This window comes from Panicum virgatum, chromosome 9N (genome assembly GCF_016808335.1).
Source record: "Panicum virgatum strain AP13 chromosome 9N, P.virgatum_v5, whole genome shotgun sequence".
NCBI classification, from domain to species: Eukaryota; Viridiplantae; Streptophyta; class Magnoliopsida; order Poales; family Poaceae; genus Panicum; species Panicum virgatum.
In genome coordinates this window covers 8831837-8853890 of record NC_053153.1, presented here as the reverse complement: position 1 = coordinate 8853890, position 22054 = coordinate 8831837, and the positions used below count along the sequence as shown (strand labels likewise).

General features: G+C 50.7%; 1 long non-coding RNA gene and 2 pseudogenes across 2 annotated transcripts; 1 reads left to right on the top strand and 2 right to left on the bottom strand.

Moving 5' to 3' along the window:
• The first annotated feature begins 608 nt into the window (after positions 1–608).
• On the top strand, positions 609–1448 carry LOC120688675 (annotated as a pseudogene).
• Positions 1449–9084: 7636 nt separating this feature from the next.
• Positions 9085–9964, bottom strand: LOC120687822. 2 transcript variants are annotated; one of them, XR_005680846.1, is made up of 3 exons: positions 9774–9964; positions 9512–9698; positions 9085–9187 (listed from the first exon to the last, which is right to left on the bottom strand). It is a non-coding gene; the product is annotated as an uncharacterized LOC120687822 (long non-coding RNA). The 2 variants fall into 2 exon arrangements; XR_005680847.1 differs by having other exon boundaries at positions 9779–9964.
• Positions 9965–14112: 4148 nt separating this feature from the next.
• Positions 14113–20365, bottom strand: LOC120688674 (annotated as a pseudogene).
• Positions 20366–22054: the final 1689 nt, after the last annotated feature.

The following is a 22054-nucleotide window of genomic DNA, read 5'->3' as shown; positions in this document are numbered from 1 at the left end:
TCGCATATCCTTCTTGGATCAACGGAGCAGCTATAGAAGAAGATTGCAGATAGGCGGAGCCAGCTAATGGTGGCGGCCGGAAGAGGCGGAGGCGGAGGCGGCCGACGGCGGCGGCCAGCGGAGTCGGAAGCGGCGAACGGCGTAGGCCGAAGCGGTGAATGGTGGCGGCGGCTGCAGAGACGAGATGCGATGCGAGAGGCGAGAGGATAAAGGAGCACTTGCATCTTGCCACTTGCTTGGAGCTGAGCCGCACGTTTCCTGAGCCGAGCTAGCGCTGCGCCTGAGCCGAGATCGAATCGCAGGATCCAGAGCCGCGTCTGTCGTGTGCCGCTGGATGCATGAGCTAGCCACGCGGCACAAATCGGGAGGGGTGCTGCACGGAGGGCTCTTTGCAGTCCTCTACACAGAATTTTTTTTCCCCACAAGGAGGGCCTTACGCAGCTCTAGGCGCCATCTTTTCTCTACTTCTCCCTCATGCCATCATCGACTGCGTCTCTGATCATGGTTCAGCATCGGGTCACGGTCACATATTTACTTGCTGCTCTCATTCTCTTCGCCACCCCTCATGCGCAACGTGCAGGCTTCCTCAAGTCTGAAACATAAAAAATATGGGGAAATTTAAAATTTTGCCATCGGTACCAGTGGCGCTGGCCCATGTGCCATCCTTGTCAGCTCTAACAGATTTGCCATCGCTACAGTTCCAGAAGCTTGATTTTTACCACTTTGGCCTTCGTGGCACAACACGTCGGACTACCAGCGTGGCCTGGGCACGGAAAAAGACCACGGTGCCCCTGCCCTCCCCTACATCACTGCCCGACGGGCCCAGACCCGTCCGGGAGGCGTCGTCCAAGGGCGCCGGGTCCCCCGGCGGCGCGCCGCCGGTGGCGACGGGCGTGTGGCGCAAGCTCCTGCTCCGCCCCACGCCGGCCGTGCGGTGCGTGATGGTCGCCATCCTCGGCCTGTAGGTGTTCCAGCGGGCGAGCGGCGTTGCGGCGATGGTCCTGTATGCACCGCGGGTGTTCGGCGACGTCGGCATCACCGCCGACCACGCGGTGCTCGGCGCCACGGTCCTCCTCGGCGCCGCCAAGACGGCGGCCATCGTGGCCCCGCTCTTCCTCGCCGACCGCCTCGGCCGCCGGCCGATGATGCTCGCCAGCGTGGGGGGCATGGCCGCGTCGCTCCTGGTGCTCGGCCTTGCGGTGCGCGCGCCGGCCACGTGGTGGGCGGCAGCGACGTGCGTGGTGGCGGCGGCGGCGCTCATGGCGATGTTCTCACTGGGGTTCGGGCCGGTGATCTTGATGTAAGGGTCGGAGATCTTGCCGCTACGGCTACACGCGCAGGGCACCGGCATCGGGATGGCGGTGAACTGGGTGATGAGCGCGGTGGTGGGGACGACCTTCAACTCGTTATACGAGGCCATCGGCATGGCCGGGACCTTTCTTGGATGACGCCTCCCGGACGGAGGCCGCGATCTCCTGGAGGCGGCGGTCGGCGTTCCCCGCGGTGCGCGCCAGCACGCGCCGGGCCTCGTCGGGGCGGCTGTGGAGGACCAGCCGGCGCGGCGCCTCCGGCATGGCAAGCACCGCGATGGCGGCGAGGAACAGCGGCGGGATGGCGCACAGAGTCACTGTCGCCGTCGCCGTCGTCCGCGGGAGCCGGAGGATTTGGTGGGGGGGGGGGGCGGGATGGAACTGACGGTCTGGGCCCATCGAACAGTGATGTAAGGGACGGCAGGGGCATCGTGGTCTTTTCTCGTGCCCAGGCCATGCTGGCAGGCCGACGTGGTGTGCCACGAAGACTAAAGTGGCAAAAATAAAGCTCCTGGAACTGTAACGATGGCAAATCTGTTAGAGCTGATATAACGATGGCAACTGGCCCAGCGCCACTGGCAAAATTTTAAATTGAAAAAAGTTCACTTTTGGCCCTTCAACTATTGGGTTTGTCCAACTTTGACACCCAACTACGAAACCGGACACAATGGACACCCGAACTTTCAAAACCATATCAATTTAGGATAAAGTCCATTTTTGGCCATCCAACTCTTGCCTCGGTTTGGTTTTGGGCATTGAACTCCAAAATCGGGTATCTTCGACTACTCAACTATTAAAACCGTTCACATTTGGCCATCCGGCGGTTTTACAGGGCGGTTTCGCTGACGTGGATGCCACATGGCAGTGGGCCCCACCTGTCAGCGTTACCTCCCTCTCTCTCCTCTCCATATCTCCCTCTTTCTCTCTCCTATTTCAGGGGATCCCGTCGGCGGCGGTGGCGACCCACGACGCGAGGAGGGACGGCGGCTCCAGCGTGGTCCGAGCACCGAGCCGGCGAGCTCCGCGCCGCAAGGGCGGGCGAGCTCGTGGCGGAGCGGGGCCCCTCTTCCCTCCCCTATCTCGCCGTGCCTCCCTCTCCCCTCCACCCCCATCTCCTGCGCCGAGCGCTCTTCTCCCTCCGCGCCGTATCGAGCAGGGAGCTCCTCCACCGCGCCTCCCTCCTCGAACTCGGATTCACGGCGCGGAACGGAGGCGCGGGCATGGCGAGTGGAGACGCGGGGCCGCCCTCCCTCCCTCGATTCGACGCGGCGGCCTCTCCCTCCCTCCACGGCGGCGGCCCTTTGCTCCCTCCTCTACAGGCGGCAGCTCCCCTGGTCGCCCTCCTCGACTGGCACAACACGGCGGCCGAGGACGCGGCCGGCGGCGAGCGCGCGGGACGGCGGCGTGCGGGGGTCCTCGGCGCCGAACGCGCGGCCACTTCCTCGACCAGAAGCCGTAGCCGCACGCCGCTCAGGAGAGAGAAAGAGGGAGATAGAGAGAAGAGAGAGAGAGGGAGGTAACGCTGACAAGTGGGCCCCACTGCCACGTGGCGTCCACGTCAGCGAAACCGGCCACCAAAACAGCCCGATGGTAAAAAATGAACGGTTTTTATAGTTGAGTGGTCAAAGATACTCGGTTTTGAAGTTTAATGGCCAAAACCAAACCGAGGCAAGAGTTGGATGGCCAAAAATGGACTTTATCCATCAATTTATACCCTGAGACGGATTTGGGTGGTATCGAGCTGACGTGGCGGTGGTTTTGACTACTTTGACTATGACGTGGCAATCCTGTCATGTAAGCCCCACCCCACACCCTCTCTCCCCTGAGCCTGCCGCCCTCTGGCTCGCAGTACGCACACCAGCTCCGCCGCTGCACTCCCTGAGATCCAGCGCAGCCAGCGCGTGCTCCGCCGTGGCCCCCGCCGGCACCTGAGTTCTTCCGCACCAGGCGCCTCTCCTCCACCGCCGTCCGCAGCACCACCCCCTCCGCGCGCTCCTCGCCTTCGGCATCTCCACCGCGGCGCTCGCAGCGGCCTTCGCCGACCGCCTCCGTGCCGCGGCATCGGCGCAGGTGGGCGGCGTGCGGGTCTGGGGTGAGCCGCGAGCATGCGGAGCGCGGCAAGCGGTGAGTGCGAGCCTTCTCAGAATCGTCGGCGCCGCGAATCGATGGCGCCGGTGCGCGCCTTCTCCGAATCGACAGCGCGCGGGCCAGGGGCGATCGGCGAGCACGCGGAGCGCGGCGAGCGGCGTCGGCGCGGGGAACAGCAGCTGCGGCGGCGTGCGGCGTGGCCAGCAGCTGCTCGCGCGAAGAGCAGATGAGGGCGGAGCCTGCTGCAGTGTGCGGCGGCGTGGGAAGGCACCGCGCGCAGGCCAGCAGGGTTGGCAGCGACGGGAAGGCCGACACATTGCAGCGGAGGAGCAGCCAGGCGCGAGTGATTTGTGGTCTCGTGGAAGCAAGCCTTGGCTACGGGAGATGCTCAAGCGCTCAGAGAGCCGGATGCTTCGAGGGCCCCACGGGTGGGGGCGAGCACAGCGAGCGGTGGCGGCTACGCCGAGCTCGCATGCAGGCCGCCGAGATCCCGCCGCTGCCCGCGCCGTCATGGCGGAGCGCCAAGTTCGCGCATGGAGGAGCAGGAGCCGCCGGATCTGCTCGCTCGCGGAGTCGGACGACGACACCACCGTCGGCTCATGCCGCAGGTGCTCCTCTACTCACCCGCCCGCCTACGCCGCGCTCCGCTCGAGCGGCGGCGCCGACGACCCCGCCTGCCACTGGCTCTACGACACGCTTCTCTTCCCCAACCCGGACCTCCGCCTCGTTGCAGCTCGTATGGCAGGCCGCCGCCGCCACCGTGAGCTTGGCGAGCCCGTATGGCAGGGCGCGTGCGTCGCCGCCGCCGAGCTCGAGACGCGGGGCGAGGCGGCTGGCGGGCGGAGCTCCAGCAGTGGGGCGACGCGGCCGGCGGCGGAGCTCGAGAAGGTGTGGACCGGCGGTCGGCGGCGCTGTTGTACACCGGCGGCGGGCGAGCGGCACGGGCGTTGACCGGCGACATGCTCAAGATGCAGGAGAGGGCCACTCCGGCGGCAGGGGACGGCAGGCAACGGGGGTGGACAGCGGCGGCGGAGGGAGAGAAAGAGAGAAAGAGATGCTCGAGCTTGGCGGGTCAAACCTAGCGTCCGACCTAGCGTTGTTTGCCAGCGTGGCGGGTCAAACCCGCTCCACATCAGCCCAAAACCAGCTAAACCGAGCGCAGGTGTCAAAGTTGCCCGGTATTAGAAGTTAGGGTGTTAATTGTACTCTGTTTTGTAGTTGGGAGTTAAAGTTGGCCGAACACAATAGTTGAGGGGCCAAAAGTGGATTTTTTTCCTTTTAAATTTCCCAAAAATATGAGGCATGTATAATTGTTTCATTCAACCGTATCCACTAAGATTTGAACTCGACGTCCTTTCTACCATTAAATTGCGCGTCCTGACCAATTCAATTTTAAAATATAAAGGACAAATTGCATAAGTGCCCTCATTCTAGAGTTCAACTGCACGTTTACCTCTTTTTTTAAAATTTTTGCTTGTTTGCCCTTATTTTAAATCCGAATAGTCGGTCTACCCCTACTTCTCAACCTCGTGAATAAACTCGGTAGCACAAAAATTTGAAGAAATAAAATGGTAGGAAATGACGTTTTTGCTCTTGCCTTATCCGATCCAAAGCATCGTGCCCCATCCAGGCATCCCGTGACCCATCTCCTAGCAAATCCTCTCTCTCACCGGTGGTGGTTAGACTCTCTCCAGCGGGGAACTGCACACGGCCCGGTATCCGTTTTAGGGGGTGGGAGCACCCGGGATGTGCTCCAGCGGCAAACTGGAAAGGGTCCGACAAATATGGGGCGAGGACAGAGAAATGCTATTCCTGGGGGGCGTACGACTGGCCGGTATCCTGCCCGATGCTGACGAAGGTCAATGGCCATCTTTCGCGCCGGCCGTATCCTTCGCTGCCGGCGTGTTGGTTGCGGAGTGTTAAGAAAAAAATAAATATAATATTGGATGGTGGGGGTATAGGGGGTGTGGTATGGGGTGCATTGCTGGAGAGAATTTTGATATGGAGTGCGGAATCTGTTTAGAGGAAGGAGAATATTCTTTTTAGGGGTGGGTTTTAGAGGAGACCCATGGAGACAGTCTTAGCGGCGGCTGGCGGACGGTGGAGCAGCAGACGGCGGGGATGGGCGGCGCGTGGCCATGGCTCCAGCCGCGCGCGGCGCCGGGCCTCGGCTGTCGCTCGTCTCACGAGCAGTGCGTGGCTGCGGCTCGCGTTGCGGGCGGAGGGGGAGGTCCGCGGCTGCCGTTTGCCGCGTGAGGCCTTGCAGGCGGCGGACGCGCAGGGAATGGGCTCTTTCTTTGGCTAGGGGTGGTAAAGGACTCAACATTTTGAACTAGAAAATCTAAAGATCGGACTCTAAAAAGGTCGGACTCTAATTTTATATAATTTTAAACTAAAAAATTTAAAAAATTTATTGGGCTATGAAGAAGCCACTAGGGCCATAGCCTATTACCAACCCTACTGTTACCAACCCTACTCTTGCCTCGCGGGCAGGGCGCGGCCGCGACTCGCGTCGTGAGCGACTGGTGCGCCCCCGAATCTCGCTACCGCGCGGGACTGCGGGAGTGGCTCGCCGAGTCGCCGGGATGTCATCAAAGAGGAAGCGGAGCCTGCCGCCTGCGACGGCCAGGTGAAATGTCCGGAAGGAAAGGGAGAGTATTTTCGAAACTGAAATGCTCTTGCCTGACGAACATTGCAATTCCTACTGCTACGGCGGTGTGGAAGATGCAGCGAGCCAGAGAAAATGGTTAGCTGAATGAGTGTTCGTCGCTGATGTAATTAGCTTCACTCCGCAGCATGGGCTATTGTCGCATGAAGGATTCTTCCATTTACTTGAAATATATGTTGCTACTTGCTTCTATATTTTGTAAATAATTTTGAATGTGCTACTTCATGTAAGGGGCGAAGCCAGCCGAGCTTGCCACCGGGGTCGGCATCACTGAAACGACAGGGTCAAATACATATACAACAGTATTATGCATAGAAATTTGTAGATTTCGTTGGGTCCGACGACCCCGGTAACTACATGTAACTTCGCCACTGCTTCATGTTGATTATACGGTTATCCATGCCAAGGGTATATATGTCTTTTCACCCTTATCTTAGCACTGTTAGCTTCGCAGATAGGAGTAGATTGATAGTTCGGATTTTAAAAAAAGGAGGACAAACATGGAAAGTCTAAAAAAAAAGAGAACAAACATGCAGTTCGAGGTGAAAACAAGGGCAGTGATGCAAATGGTCCAAAAATAAAAATTATAAATTCACTTATGCTTCAACAATGTTTTTCACACTTAGTATGGGAAAAGAGCATTCCAGAGAAGAGTTTGAGTCCTAAGACTTCAAATTCAATGTGAACTGGGTTCAATCGATATGATGCATCTGTACAGAATAATCAATGGATAATTTTTCACTGAGAAATTTATACTTGAGGTGCGGGTGATGTATATGCAGGAACTCAGCAGAGAAAAGAGTGAGATTGAGTCTGTTCGAATACTAGTATATTGCGCGCGCTCATATTTGCTTTATATCAATTTTGTTATTTAGAATTTTGTGAAATAGGAAATCTAGTTAAATATATATTAGCATTGTAAGTGATAATAAATTTGCATATTAATGCTAGAACTTGTAACGTTAGCACATTCATATTATTTGTGGGAGAACATAAAAAACATCATGCTAGATTTGTGGTTAACGAAGGGAGATTTGGTTATTTTACAACGAAACATTGAACATTTTGCCAAGGAGGTAGTAACTATAAACTACTTAGTCTAAGCTAGTTTGAAATTTAACAGAATCTAATTTGTGGTGGTCGGAGAGGAGTGGCTTCTTCCCAATATAAGCGTGGATGTCATGCAGGATTTTTTTAACTGAAAACTGTTAGTATTATAACTAACCACGCAAGATTTAGAAAATTTAAACCTTTCCGTTTAATGACTTGACAGCTGCTGAGCCAGAATTGTACCTGGAAATTATGTCCCCTGCAACAACATAGTCAAGCTCTACTGAGATTCAGCTATTATGGGACATTCTTGCCATGAATAGCACTTTGCGATTGGGGACCAAAGGTTTTCCAGAACAAATGCAATGTTGCGCCAAGTTACTTGCATAATGTTTATTAAAAAATATTGCAATTGGCAATAGAAGCTGTAATAGAAGAGAGTTTTGGACCCTGATAGAGTTAGGAATGTACATTGAAATTAGGATCCCTGCAAGATTTGTCATTGAAACAAAATGTGTTATTAGTAGCGAAACGGATATCAGGAGTATATTATTCAAGTACATGCGAATGAGTTAATTCAAAATATCTAAGAATTAGTTGAAACATAATCACTCTTCTGCTGGCAACCATCAACAGTGCTTTTCTCTCACATCAAATTAGCACCAGCCAACCAGCCAGCCAACAGTACTTTTCTCTCACAGCAAATCAGCATCAGTCACCAGCCACAGCCAGCCGAATAGAGTAAATGAGTCGATGGAGGTGGATCGTACCAACGTTTATTCAGGGTAGGTGCAATATTGTGCCAAGCTACTGGCATGTTGTTCATACTGAGCAGTCCTATTGGCTATTGTGGAGAGAAGATGTAATTAAAGAAAGTTCTTGATCATTAATTGAACCAAAAAACATATCAAAGAGAATTGAAGAAAAAAAGAAGAAATAAATAAGAGGAGAAAAACAAATATCAGGAAGAAATTATTAGCCTGGTAATCATTCTGATTATTCATAGGAAGTTGTTAGTATTTGAATAGATAATAATATAAGGTGTTGACATACATACTATTTAAGTAAAATTAACATTAGGCATACTCAATCGCAGATAGTATATAAGAATTTATTAATTGGAGAGAAATTGTTAGGTTGCCAGCTATCGTGGACATTCATAGGAAGTTGTAAATATCTGAATAAGTAATATTATAAGATCTAGATGTATATACTATATACGTTTGGGTATATTTATTTTTTAGGCAAACTCAAATTGCAGATGTCAACGGGTGCTGTATAACATGCAACCTGGTCAAGCATGAGTATAAGTTGGGGCAAATCGAATCCATATTTAATAGTCTATACCATATGGATGTTTTGCCGAAAGAAGTAGTAACCGTGAGTAAATAATACTACTGACATGTGTGATGGTTTAAGTAAAGAATAGCAGAGAAAAGAAAAAACTTACCAAGATGCAAACTTGTAGCTTGAATCAAGTTATCTTCTTCATATAAGTTAATTAATTAATTGCTTTGCATATAAGTGGGCACTCAATTTGATATGCAAATATGGAACTACAATGATCACCAAGAATTTATTATGTTATGGATACCAATTGTGTGTATACTGATGGATTCAATATTTTAGATACCTGCAATGCTGGATTTGGTTGCCCCCTGCACAATAAGCTTAGTAGTCAATGGCTGATCGAAACCTCCTTCTCTGGAAGGAATGTTGGAAGCCAGAAAGAAAAGAACGAAGAAAGAAAAAGAGGCCCCAAATGAAATAAGGAAACTCAATAAGGTTTAAATGTTCTGATGAAAATCGGTTGTCTAGGCAACTCTATGTGTATAGATAGTAACTACTTGCCTGCATTGATTTTACAAGGGTGAAGGGTCCTAACTAAGATAACGTTACTTGGTTGGGCTGCACATATTATGGTAGATTGGTAGTAACTACTCTATGTGTATAGATAGTAACTACTTGCCTGCATTGGTTTTACCAGGTGTTCTCCTCCATCTTGTGCAGCCACTGTTTGTCTTCTTGCGCTACCAATCTACCATAATATATTGCCAAGATTCAGGAGATCCTATTGCATCAGTGGAAGATAGCGAGCATGAGTTGCAAGAACATCAAACAAAATAATCTAATCAATGAAAAAAATGTCTTCCTCCAGAAGCCACATAACAAACACAAGGGTGAAACTCAACAAGATACTTGGATTTTCATTCTAAAAAGAAATTCTCTTTACTAAATTTGATAAGCATGGCTATTCATCATATCACAAAGCAAAGAAAATGCTCTAGATAAGCAAACAAGAAACTGGATTGTGAGGAATGCTAATTTTGTAAACACATGATAGGGTGTACATACAGATCAAACCAACCAGTGAAGGTAGAGGAAAAATTCTGACCTGACAGAGGACCATGTTCTTGATGTGGTTAGATCTAGCAATAGGGGCAGATCAGACAACCACTATCTTCATGTTGCTGCTTAAGTTTCTTCATGAGCATTATGTCGAACACTTTGCAAGCGGACGCCATGGTGTATGCAGTAGGCACTCGAATCATGAGTGCAAGAGGCACCAGAGAATGATGCATCTGTAGGATCACGGTGAGCATTGGTCTGTCATTCACTACTTACTTAAGGGTCATAATGAGAAGAGGCGAGCTCACCTTACATTTTCGCATCGCCAGGCATGGACGTGGCTGCTCACTACTCGGCTGGTACGTGCCTTCAATCCTCAGATGTGAGTGCCTCGGCCATCAAATGCGTAGCTGCGTGCCTCGAGTCTTGGCCTGGAGCCATGTGCAGCGACAGCCGATGACCACTGGGGCAGGGGCGGAGCCAGGATTGGATCGTTGGGGGGCCAAGCAGTGATTGTAGGGGCCAAAAGTCTTGCTGCAGACTGCCACTAAAGTAAATTCCAACTTTGATAATAGTGCTATAATGATATTACGGAATTAGGGGGGCCAGGCCACTGCCCGCCCCCCTTGTCTCCGCCCCTGCACTGGGGTCGAAGCAGTAGTGGAGGAGGTGGATTTGGGGAACCGATGATGGCGGTGACGGAGCTCGTCGCTCCAGGTCCGCGACTGCTCCCCTCGGCGGCGACAGGATCTGACATGGCGGGAAGCGGAGGCGGGCGGCGCCAGGGACGTGGAGGGAAAGGTTGCGTGCCGCGCAGGCACCAGCGGCCACCGCGGACTCCTGTGGGACTGACGTGTCCAGCCTCGCCTCCACAGCGCGCTTCCACCGCGCACTCGACTGCGCGTCGCGGTCGCCTGGGAGCCACACCAGCTCCTCGAGCTTGTAGAAATCTAGCCTACAGCTCGCTCTCTTTCTCACGCCAGACGGAGGTAGAAGATGAACAGTAAGACACTCAGATATGGCGCCAAACGCCTCGGCCGCGCACACGGCCTGTATGTTGGCTTCTTGTTCAATCAAACGACTCGACTCAAGTTACATACACGGATTACATGGCGCTTTATAGCCCCTCTGGCGACACAGCGCCCACGCAGCTCACTGCAGCGAACTCGACGCGCACGTACGCGTACGCGCCCTCCCTGGCGACCCTGCCTTCTCCACGATCTGAGCAACAGACTCTTGCGTGAGAGCCGGTCTTCCGTTCTGACAGCAGCCACGTCCAACGGCTTGACCATCCATGCGGCTGCAACTTCTCCTCAACCACCAGCACGCGCCGCACGTCATGCTGGACTCGTCTCTGGACGCGAACACGAGCACGTACACGCGTACCATCCGGCCGAGCCTACTACGATACCTAGAACGTGGCCACACCGCCGTCCTAGCTTGACACGGACTCTCCCTAAACACAAGCTAACTAACTCAAACAAGAACGCACGCACGCACGCGACCCAGATCCTAACAACCTAAACAGGACGTGGCCATACCAACATCCTGGACTCAACACTGGACGCAGACACAAGCACAAACTCGTGCGCCAGTGAACACGACACACACGCACGGCCATGAACACCATTGCGTGGTTTATTCCTAACAATCTCCCCCTAAACCACGACACCGCCGTCGTCCCGCCCTACAGGAGCACCGGCTCGTCGTCGACATCGGCGTTGGCGTACAATGCCTCTTCCTTCCTTACCATGGGGCACTCCCTCAAGAAGTGGCCGCGAACGCCACAGTTGAAGCATCTCCCCTTGCCAGAGCTCCGACGACGCCCGCTTGCACCGGAACGAACGCTGCTCGCCCCGTCGTAGTTGTCGTCGCTGTCATCTTCACGGCTGCCACTGCGGCCTCCCTTCTTGTCACGCGCGCCGCCGCCGCGCGCACGCTCCTTCTCACGACGTTCCCGCCGGCGCGCGTCCCACTGCTCCATGGTGAGGTAGAGTTTGCCGTCGGCGCCCGGAGGTGGCAGACCGTCATCCTCGGCCTCAGCTTCTTGTGCCGCGCGCAGCTGCCCGCTGGCGTCCTCCAACGTCAGTGTGGCGAGATCCGCCGTCACCTGAATCGCGACGGCCACCTGCCGGAGCGACTTGGGGACGACTCGGAGGAGCTTCTCCACCACCCTCCGCGGCGGGATCGCCTCCCCCACCGTCTCCAGTGTTGCGATGATGTTCTGGAGCCTGAGCGTGAAGTCATCCACGCCCTCGCCGTCGTTGAAGCGGATGTTCTCAAATTGCCGATGAAGACGCTGGGCCTCCGTCTTCTGCACCTGGTCGTTGCTGATGCGCCGGTCCCTCACCGCGTTCCACGCCTCCAGCGCCGACGCCTTCGCCGCCAGCGATGCGACCATCTCTGGCGGCACGACGCTCGTGATGGCATCGAGTGCCATCCGGTCCTCCGGAAACGACACGCCGCCGGGGTCAATCGCCTCCCACATATGGCGGGCCTGCATCTTCACCTTCATGACCAACGACCACTGCATGTAGTTGGTCTTGGTCAGCATTGGCCAATTCGCCACCCCGCTGATCTCCCGGACGACGCGCAGCACCTCCCCCTTGCCGCTACCACCGGCGCCATCGCCGCCCTTGCTGCCGAGCTGCTTGTCAAGAGAGCCTGGAGGAGTCTTGTCGCCGTCGCCCGCCATCTTCATCTCCGTCGATCCCCTGCGCGGGATCACACGCTTCTTCAATGGCGGTGCTTGAGGTGGGTTGATCGAGCCGCTGTAGTACATACACCGGCTCTTGATACCAATTGTTGGAGTCTAGCCTACAGCTCGCTCTCTTTCTCACACCAGACGGAGGTAGAAGATGAACAGTAAGACACTTAGATATGGCGCCGTAACACCCGGCCGCGCACACGGCCTGTATGTTGGCTTCTTGTTCAATCAAACGACTCGAAGATGATGCGTGATGGCACACCATCGGCCTCTGTTGACGAGACAAGGAAACCAGCTTGGGCGGCGCGTGGTTGCTGGAGTTCACGGCCGGGTTGGCACCGTGCGGCTCCCTACCTCCAGGTGTTGCGGCTGGAGATGGCTGCCGAGACGAGGTGGTCGGATCGGGCGAGGAGGTGGTGGTGTGCTGGCCTGCTGGGACGCGCTTGTGCTCTGCACGTGGATTGAAAATAAGGTGAGGAGGGGTAGAGAGAAGACGAGAAGGGCTGTGTTTGGTTCCGTTCTAGCATTTTTAGAACACGATTTTCGAAAAAAAAGCTTACACGCATGGAGTACTAAATAAAATCTATCTGTAATTTTTTTTCATAGATGGGTGTAACTTTTCGCGACGAATCTAATGATGATAATTAATCGATGATTGACTACAGTGATGCTACAGTAACTATTCTCTAATCACGCGGTTAAAGACCTCATTAAATTCTTTAGAGTTCCTAGCGTAGAGATTCTGGAGTTAGTTTTGTAAACTATTTTTATTTAATACAATAATTAACAGTTAAAGTGTTGATTTCCTAGAATTCTAGGAAACCAAACAGGATCAAGGTTCAAGATGCTTTGGGCTCCGTGGCCGAGGTAGCGGTGGGTGGGAATTTCGCGGAAGCTGCGTAACACCGAGAGTCATGGTTGTCATGGTGTGAACGGCGACCCAACTCGCTCGGTGGTCTGAACGGAAGAAAAAAGAAGGCAGAAGATAAAGGGGTTCCGATGCCATGCATAGAATTAAGATCTAACGATGCAAAAGAATTGGGTATACGTGGATAGCCTAAGTTTGCGAGTTGTGCCTGAACTTTCATATATAGAAATAGAAATTCGTGCAGTCAAACAATTGACTCGGTAAAACACTCAGATGTAGCTGGGTTTGTCCTAAGAGCAACTTCAAACACTCAGATGTAGCTGGGTTTGTCCTAAGAGCAACTTCAAGAGACCCTCTATATCCATCCCAATTGTTAGGAATATAAATTTTGATAAAAAAAACTCTCAAAGAGCTTCTCTAAGTGGTTATCCAAATATAACCATCATCTATTGCAGATTTCTCGCTAGCCAAAGATAGATAGCGAAAATGACTCTCTAGAGTGCAAACAAGATATAAAAAAACTATTGGAGAGTGACAATGAATAGAAAATAATTTTTATGTAAATGACTCTCCAAATGATGATTTAGAGAGTGAAATTTAAAAAGACTCTTGGAGATGCTCTAAGGATGTCTGTAGATTGATGTTGACCCGGCCACATGTTCAGATTTTAATCCAGCTTACGAATCTGATCATGGTACATGAGTTACACATCTTTGTTTGGGGCTAGTATATTTCAATTGAAAATTGGCACGTCTTGACGTGGTTCATCGCATCAGGATTCAAGATTAACATTTAGTTTAACGCCTTTCAAAAAGAAAACAATATCTAACATGTTTCTACAGATTATTCGAACGCGCAGCTGGCACAGAGTTTCTTTTTTTTCTTTTTTTTTGAGACAAACCGAGAGCTTCGTTACTCAGAAATAACAGGATTACAATCAAATTCTCGATCACTCTCGCCAAACATTGCGGAAAGGAGTGTAACAAACCTCATTCGGGTTAGACAATGAGGCCAAGCCAGCTGCCAGCACATACATAGCTGCCTCATTGCCTTCCCGAAAGCTGGCACGGAGTTACAGCGGCACGAAAAACACTACCTTGCCCAGAATGAGGACGACGACAGTCGGAGTGCTCATGGCAATGGCGATGACGACATAGGCGGGCCACTGTGACGTGGGCGCTACGGTGATGTAGACGGTGGTCATGAGCGAGACGAGCATGGCGAGATAGGCGACGATGGTGAGCCTGTGGCCCCACAAGAGCTGGTCCACCATGTACTTGACGGGGTTCTTCCTGGCCCAGATGAAGCAGAAGACGACGATGATAGCGCTGCACATGGCGACGGTGTTTGAGATGACGAAGATCTTGAAGGCGGCGTTGTGGCCGTGCAGCGCGATGCCCTTGGTCTGGTCGTAGCCGCCGGGCATGGTGAAGGTGGCGGCGAAGGTAGGTGACGGTGGCGATGAGGGTGCCACGAGGATGTAGGTCTCGACGCTGCGCTCGAAGTACTTGTGGCTGGTCCTGCGGTCAAGGGTGAAGCCGACGGGCGGCAGCTGCTGGTTGCGGCACCTCTTGGACTCGTGGCGCTTGAGCTCCTTCCATAGGTACATCTCGTAGGCGTCCATCTCGCCGTCGCCCGACCTGATCTCGAGCTGCGTGTGCGGCTTATTGCGGCCACCGGCGCCGTCGTCAGTCGATCTGATCTCGACCTGGCTGCGCGTTGTGCGGGCTTGGGCCGACCTGACCTCGAGGAGGCTGCGCGCCGTGTGATCGCTGCTGCTCCGGACGCAGGGGTCGACGCGTCTGTCCTTGAGCAGCAGCAGCGCGGACTGGACGTGGCCCTTGTCGGCGGCGAGGTGCAGAGGCGTGTTGCCGTTGTTGTCTGCGCGGTTGAGCAACCCCGCCGGGCGGACGAGGTGGAGCAGGCACCGGAGCGCGTTCGTCTTGCCGCCGGCAACGGCGGCGTGGAAGGCGTTGTGGCCGGCGGCGTCGGTCATCTCGGCGGCGTCGGGGCATTGCCGGAGCAGCGCCTTGATGGCGGCGGCGGAACCGTAGCGCGCCGCGACGTGCAGCGGGGTCTGCTTCTGGTTGTTGCGCCTGTAGGCCAGATCGCTCCCGTTCCTGAGCAGCATCTCCACCGCCCGCTGGCGGTCCTTGTGCGCCGCGTAGTGCAGGGCGGTGTTGCCGTCGGAGTCGGTCAGGTCGATCAGCTCCGGCCGCTTATCCAGAAGGCTCTCTACGGTCCCTGTGATTTATTTGAAGTGCGACGATATTTGTGATGAAGTGCACGTTTTTTTTATTGTTATGCACGAGGGAATAGAGATGCAGGGCAGCGTGCTGTGCTTACGGATGTGCCGGCCGAGCACGGCTTGGTGCTGGCCGTGCCTCTGACGGACACGGAGGGCCTGTGCTCTCCTCTTCCACCCATGGGGACTCGAGAATCTTGCGGACGACGTCCTTGAGGCCCTCGCGCGCGGCCATATGCAGCGGCGACTCTTCCTGCCCGTTGAGGTCGTGGCCTCGGTCCGGGTCGGCGCTCAGCAGCAGCAGCGCCATGGCGCTGCTGCCCTGCCTCAACGCCTCGTGCAGCGGGGTGTTGCCCGCGCGGTTGGTCATGGCCAGGGGGCTCTCGGGTGGCGGCGTCTCCTCCGCGGCGTTGCCGTTGGGGTCCTTGCGCCAGGCCTTGGCGAGGCCCACCAGCAGCTCCGCCACCTTCGTCTTGTCCTCCTTGGCCGCCAGGTGCAGCGGGGTGTCGCCGTCGTCGTTCCGGGCGACGAGCAGGCCGCTCTTCTCCTGGAGGACCCCGTGGGCGAATTCGGTGTGGCCGTGCTGGGCGGCGAGGTGGAGTGGCGATGCGGATTTACTGTACCTATTGGCACGTATCCATAGGAAATCGACGGTTGGGAAATCGAGGAACCTTTAAGATTCGTGAGACAAATATAGTCGCCGTTCTGTTGATCACGGTGGTAATGGCGCTGAACGAGTGCCATAGTCAAAGGCGGTACGGGTACCACGGGAACCAGGCTATCCGATAGGTCGGGAACCCTTGTGGGCCCATCACATAGTGAAGTGGTCCTGTTTTGCTGTCCGTGTATGCAATAAACCCCAAACTCCGAACTCTACGTCATGAAACATTAACCCTAAACATTAAACCGTACTCCCTCTATTCACTTTTGATAGCTATATTTCAAAAACTTAAATGTTCAAAAATGATAGCTATATTTACTATTAGCATGGGTATTGGCAATAAATAACACTAGTTACAAGGAGTTCCTAGTTAAAACATTGGATGACCAACAAAAAAGTCTGTGGCATTTATTAGATTGATAAGCACACTTGTGGTGCCCTTGGTCATTGTGTCATATGGAAATATATCTATCAAAACTGAATGGAGGGAGTAAACACTAAACCTCAAATTCTAATCTCTAAACCATAAATCTTAAATCCCATAAACCATAAATCCTAGACACTAAACCCGTATACTCTAAACTCTGACACTAAACCCTAAACACTAAACTCTAAACCCTAAATACTAAACCGTAGACTGTAAACCCCAAACCCTAAATCCTAAATTCCAAACAAAGACACGACACCCTAAACCGTAAACCCCTAAACCCTAAACACTAAACTCTAAACCCTAAATACTAAACCGTAGACCGTAAACCTCAAACCCTAAATCCTAAATTCCAAACACAGACACGAAACCCTAAACCATAAACCCCTAAACCCTAAACACTAAACTCTAAACCCTAAATACTAAACCGTAGACCGTAAACCCCAAACCCTAAATCTTAAATTCCGAACACAGATACTAAACCGTAAACCCTAAACTCTAAACCTAAATCCTAAATAATAAACCATAGATCGTAAACCCCAAACTCTAAATCCTAAATTCCAAACACAGACACTAGACCCTAAACCGTAAACCCTAAACGCTAAACTCTAAACCCTAAATACTAAACTATAGACCTAAATCCCATACCCTAAGTTCTAAATTGCAAACACATACACTAAACCCTAAATTGTAAACTCTAAACTCCTACGGAGTAAACCCTAAACCCTAAAAACTAAACACTAAACCATAAATCCTAGAAAGTAACCCTAAATCCTAAACCATAAATCCCAAACCATAAACCGTAGACCCTAAATACCAAACATTGAACACTAAACCCTAAACCGTAAATTTTAAATCCCAAACACTAAACTCTAAATACTAAACCGTAAATCCTATACAGTAAAACGTAAACTCAAAATCCTGAACCGTAAACCCTAACTATTGAATTGAAGCACATGGGACCCAGCACCGCCTCCGAGAACGAATTAAATAAGTCTCCCCATGTCCGTGCAAGGAAGTATCGGAACAACAGGTGTGAAAAGGGTTACTTGATAAATCAGAGTTAACATACTAACGTCATGCAGTTACAGTAACCACTATGGCCCATCAACGATGCGCTAAGATTCGCGAAGTGCATCGGACGACAGAAATAAAGTGTGGGTACGAACCGCTAGGTTGAGCAGAACGTTTACGGGTGGAGCGCCGTGTTGCGCTGGGGCGTCGTGGAGCTCAGGATGTCGGTTCTGCCTGTGTCCTAGGGCAGCTGCTTCAGGATCTCCACTTAACCATGCGTCGCGGCCTTGTACAGCTCAGGATCCATGCCGACCATGCGTCCCTCTTTCACTCTCGCCTAAGCAAAAGACAAAAGACAGGAAAACACAGGGATGAAGGGGCTGAGCTGCTGGGCATGAGAATATAATTTGCGTGACTAGTGACAAGGTGTGTGCACCAATAATATAATCGCCGGTGACGAACTGACGATGGTCCCAGCCCGTTTGTTATAATGGTAACCGGGTGCCTCGCTTGCCCTTCGGACTTTGCACCAACCTGTAGTGCTGCTGGAGCGCTTTTGTTAGTTTTGTAGCATATAACGCGTACTAGTAACCTGCTGAACCAAACTTGGTATAAATTCCAGTTCTAGGCTTCCAGCTCTGCTTCCCTTTCGACATCGATCTGCTGATGACTTGTTGAGCGCAGATCGACCAAGCTTATTAGTATAGGATATCCCCTCCTCAATAAACAAACAGATCAGCATCAAATTAAAGTAATGTACTTAACCATCGTTAGCAATTTGGTTCGCTAGTCCACCAAATCGTGCTCCCATAAAGATTAGAATTTCGTGAAAACATTGGGACATATAGGTAGTAACCAAAATTGATCAACTAGCACGGGCTCTCCCTCGTTTGTTAAATCTTCAAGAGAATAGGCATATGCACATAGCCATCAAGAGAATAGGACAACTATTTATAATATATGATGTATAAATGTGAATTCTAAAGAAGATAGTCCATGTCAAATAAAAGTTGCCCCCAACTGTTTCCTCACAAAGATACCTAAGAAACTATGGATTAAGGAAAATGTGAAACATAGATTTGTGTTCGCGATAGTTTGGAACAAAATTTCTAGAAATAAATAAAGGTTGCCGTCAAAGCATGACTATACTAACCTCATGCCTAATACGATCAATTAATATTTGGATCTAAATATTCCAAAGAGATTATGTTCTTGGAGTAGAATTGTGTCGAGACTCCGTGTCTAATACAATCAATAAAAAATCAGATTGTACGTGATGACTACATTCCAAGCATGAGTAGACTCCCATAATCCCATGTTACTACAATTCTAGAAAATGAATTTGCTTCAACAAGGATGGGGATTCAATAGTAAACTTTCACGAATTCTCACATTATCAATATAGAAGTGAAGAAATCCATTATTTTATAGGGCAGATTGGCAGGATGACTCTGTAATCCATATTAAAATTTGATCTCTCTCAATGAACTCTAACTGCGAAAAAGTACCTTAGTTTTTCCTTTAAGTATTTTATTTTTTACTTGAAATATTTCAATTTTATTGCGAGCCCATTGTTTAATTTGCTGGCATATCTCTTAGGATATTTGAGCCCTAAGGCATAACAAAGATAGAAATTCCAAAACACAAGCAATCCAATGGTTTAAGTATCTTAATTTACATAATACAATATTTCATGAAAAACTACATATTATTAAAAGATTAGAAATGGTTCAATATGCAAATAATTATATATTATTTATCTATAATAAGCTCTCAAGAAACTTTCTTATAAGAAGCTTCGAGAAAGCTTATTAAAATTAGTTTTTTTTCTAGAAAACTTGTTTGAAGAACTTTCCAAGAATCTTCTTTGAAAAAATTATTTTGAAGAAGTAGGAATTTGCACAGAAAACATGTTTGATGTTTGAATAGGTTATCCTGAAAAGTCTCTCAAAAAAGATCTTCTGAAAATTATATACTGCTGAAATGTTGGCATGGGAAATTGGGTGAAAAAAATACTATCGATAAAAATTGTTAGAAAAGAAAGTCCTGGAGGCTAAAGTTCTAGCAAAAGAAAATTAAAATTTGTTGTTTCCTTGGTTAGAATCACGTGGATTAGGATGTCCCATGAAATGTGCGGATATGATTCAAAATGCTGCTTCCAAAAAAATTGTGGTTGAGCCGTATGCTTAGGAATCTCCCACAACTCCGCAACATAATCATGGAAAATACTTCTTTTTCACAATAATAAATAAATTATCTTGGATAGCTCAAGTTACAAAAAGGAATGCTAGATTTTATGTATCAAAAAAAATCTGTGATAAACACGCTTCATATGAATGTTTTAGCAGCACCGACATATTCACTGATAGAAGGAGAATACCAAAAAATTTAGTAATTAGTAATTCTTGGGGAGATCCTTACTAGAAGATCAATAATGATTCAACATATTATATAAAAAATAACAGGATTACAATCAGATTCGATCACTCTCGCCAAACATTGTGGAAAGAAGTGTAACCAAACCTCATCCGGGTTAGACAATGAGGCCAAGCCAGCACATATATGAGCTGCCTGGCCTCATTGCCTTCCCCAGAGGCAGAGCTGCAGCCAACCGTTGGGGTCCGCCGATCCCCACGACCACCGGCAAATTCCCTTTAAATCACTGTTGTTTATACCAAATGACCCCGATCCCCACGACCACCGGCAAATTCCCTTTAAATCACTGTTGTTTATACCAAATGACCCCGTAGAAAATTAAAATTACTACACGTCGATCCCGGTACCGAAAATTTCTAGCTTTGCCCCTGGCCTTCCCGAAAGCTAGCAGAGAGTTACAGCGGCACGAAAATCACTTCCTTGCCCAGAATGAGGACGACGACAGCCGGAGTGCTCATGCCAATGGCGATGACGACATAGGCGGGCCACCGTGACGTGGGCGCTACGGTGATGTAGACGGTGGTCATGAGCGAGACGAGCATGGCGAGACAGGCGACGATGGTGATGTTGGTGATATGCCCAAGAGCCCATCATCACAATACGGTTTAAATGCCCAAGATGATATTGATCCAAGAGGGATTAGGGTTACTAATGGGCCTATGAGATAGAAGCCCATTAGTACGCCCTATATATACGAGGGAGGGGCTAGGGGGGCGACGACCTGAGAGCTGCGCCACCTCCTAGCCGCCGTCCCTCCCTCTCTCTCTCGGCCGCCGCCCATGCCGTGCGTGCGGTGCTAGCACACCGACGCCCGGCGTTTCACCCCCGTACGTGTGGACTCCGTGGAGGCGCTGCTGCGACTGCTGCGCTGATCGGCTGCTGGGATCAAGTAAGAGGAGCTCGGTTCGTGGGACGTGATCGACTACTTCCTCTACATCGACGCGCGACTTCTTCCGCTGCGCTGCGCGTCTAGTGGTAACGATCTATGATCTTCTACTCGCAAGTATCTTGGGTATATGCGATAGTGATGCTAGCGTAGCCTACCCGATTCCCTTCAGTGGTACCAGAGCCATCTTGCGTAGTTTTTGGTCTGGATCATTTGCATATAGGTGATATGTTGTTGTAGTAGATTGGATCTATTACTTTTGCACGGTTTGATTAGATCAATTGGTCATAAGGGGTTAAAACTGGAGCGAGTTGATTGCGCGACATGTGACAAAAGATTAGTTTGTGTTCTTTCTCTATTATGCATACGACATGTCCCTACCGGCTGGAATCACCATCGGGACTAACTGTGTGCATAAGTCAGCAGATTGGACCAACAGATCGAGGTCATGTGTAGATGCAGTCTCCTCAAGTGCAAAGTTTGCACGGTCAATGTGATTGACCTAGTGAAAATTGAGGCATTATGAATGGCTCGGATTTGAGGTGATGCGATCACTCTGATGAGATTTTCATAGGGATTCCATAGATGCCATCTGTGTAATTCCGTGAGACCCGCGGGGGGCGGCTCCCCCCTCGACCCCCCGCCCGCTGACCGGCCAGCGGGACCGCCGTTGCTTTCTCGCTGTAGCGGCTTCCTAAGTGCTACTTTGGTAGAACACGTCGTACGCCTAACTTGTTTTTGCAGGGTGTGATGTGAATGGTATGGCCTCAATGTCATGTGATGATCTATGTGATGATTTGTGCGGCCTGCGTGTCGCAAGTTAACACAGCCGGGTTGAGGTTGCACCATTATTGTATAACGACCTACGTGTCGACTTGTGATGTTTGAATCCTCATGAAATTATTTCACTAGCTATTAGATGTAGTAGCTTAGTATCTTTTCATGGAGGCTTCAATCATGATGGCGATGATGATCACCACAAGACAGGACGGATGGCAATGGAGGTCACCTTGGAGCCATGGCGATGGAGCCCATTGTGATGCAAGAGGCCATACTATTCACAATATAATATGATTATATGCCTGTGATGTTTATTTTCCTGTCATACTATTCTTTCATGCTTTTACATATGGTGGATGTTTTAATCATGATAGAATAGCTTCCCTCAGAAAAGGTTGAGTTTTGATGCCTTTTACCAATAGCTGAACCTATAAATTTTGATCGTTGTGTGGTAGGTTTACCAAAGTAGAGTACCCTCAGCTATCACTTTTGTATAGGGTGGATGTCGGACATTCACAAGCATAGTATTGGTTTACTCAGCAAAGCTATCAAAACAGTTTTGGGC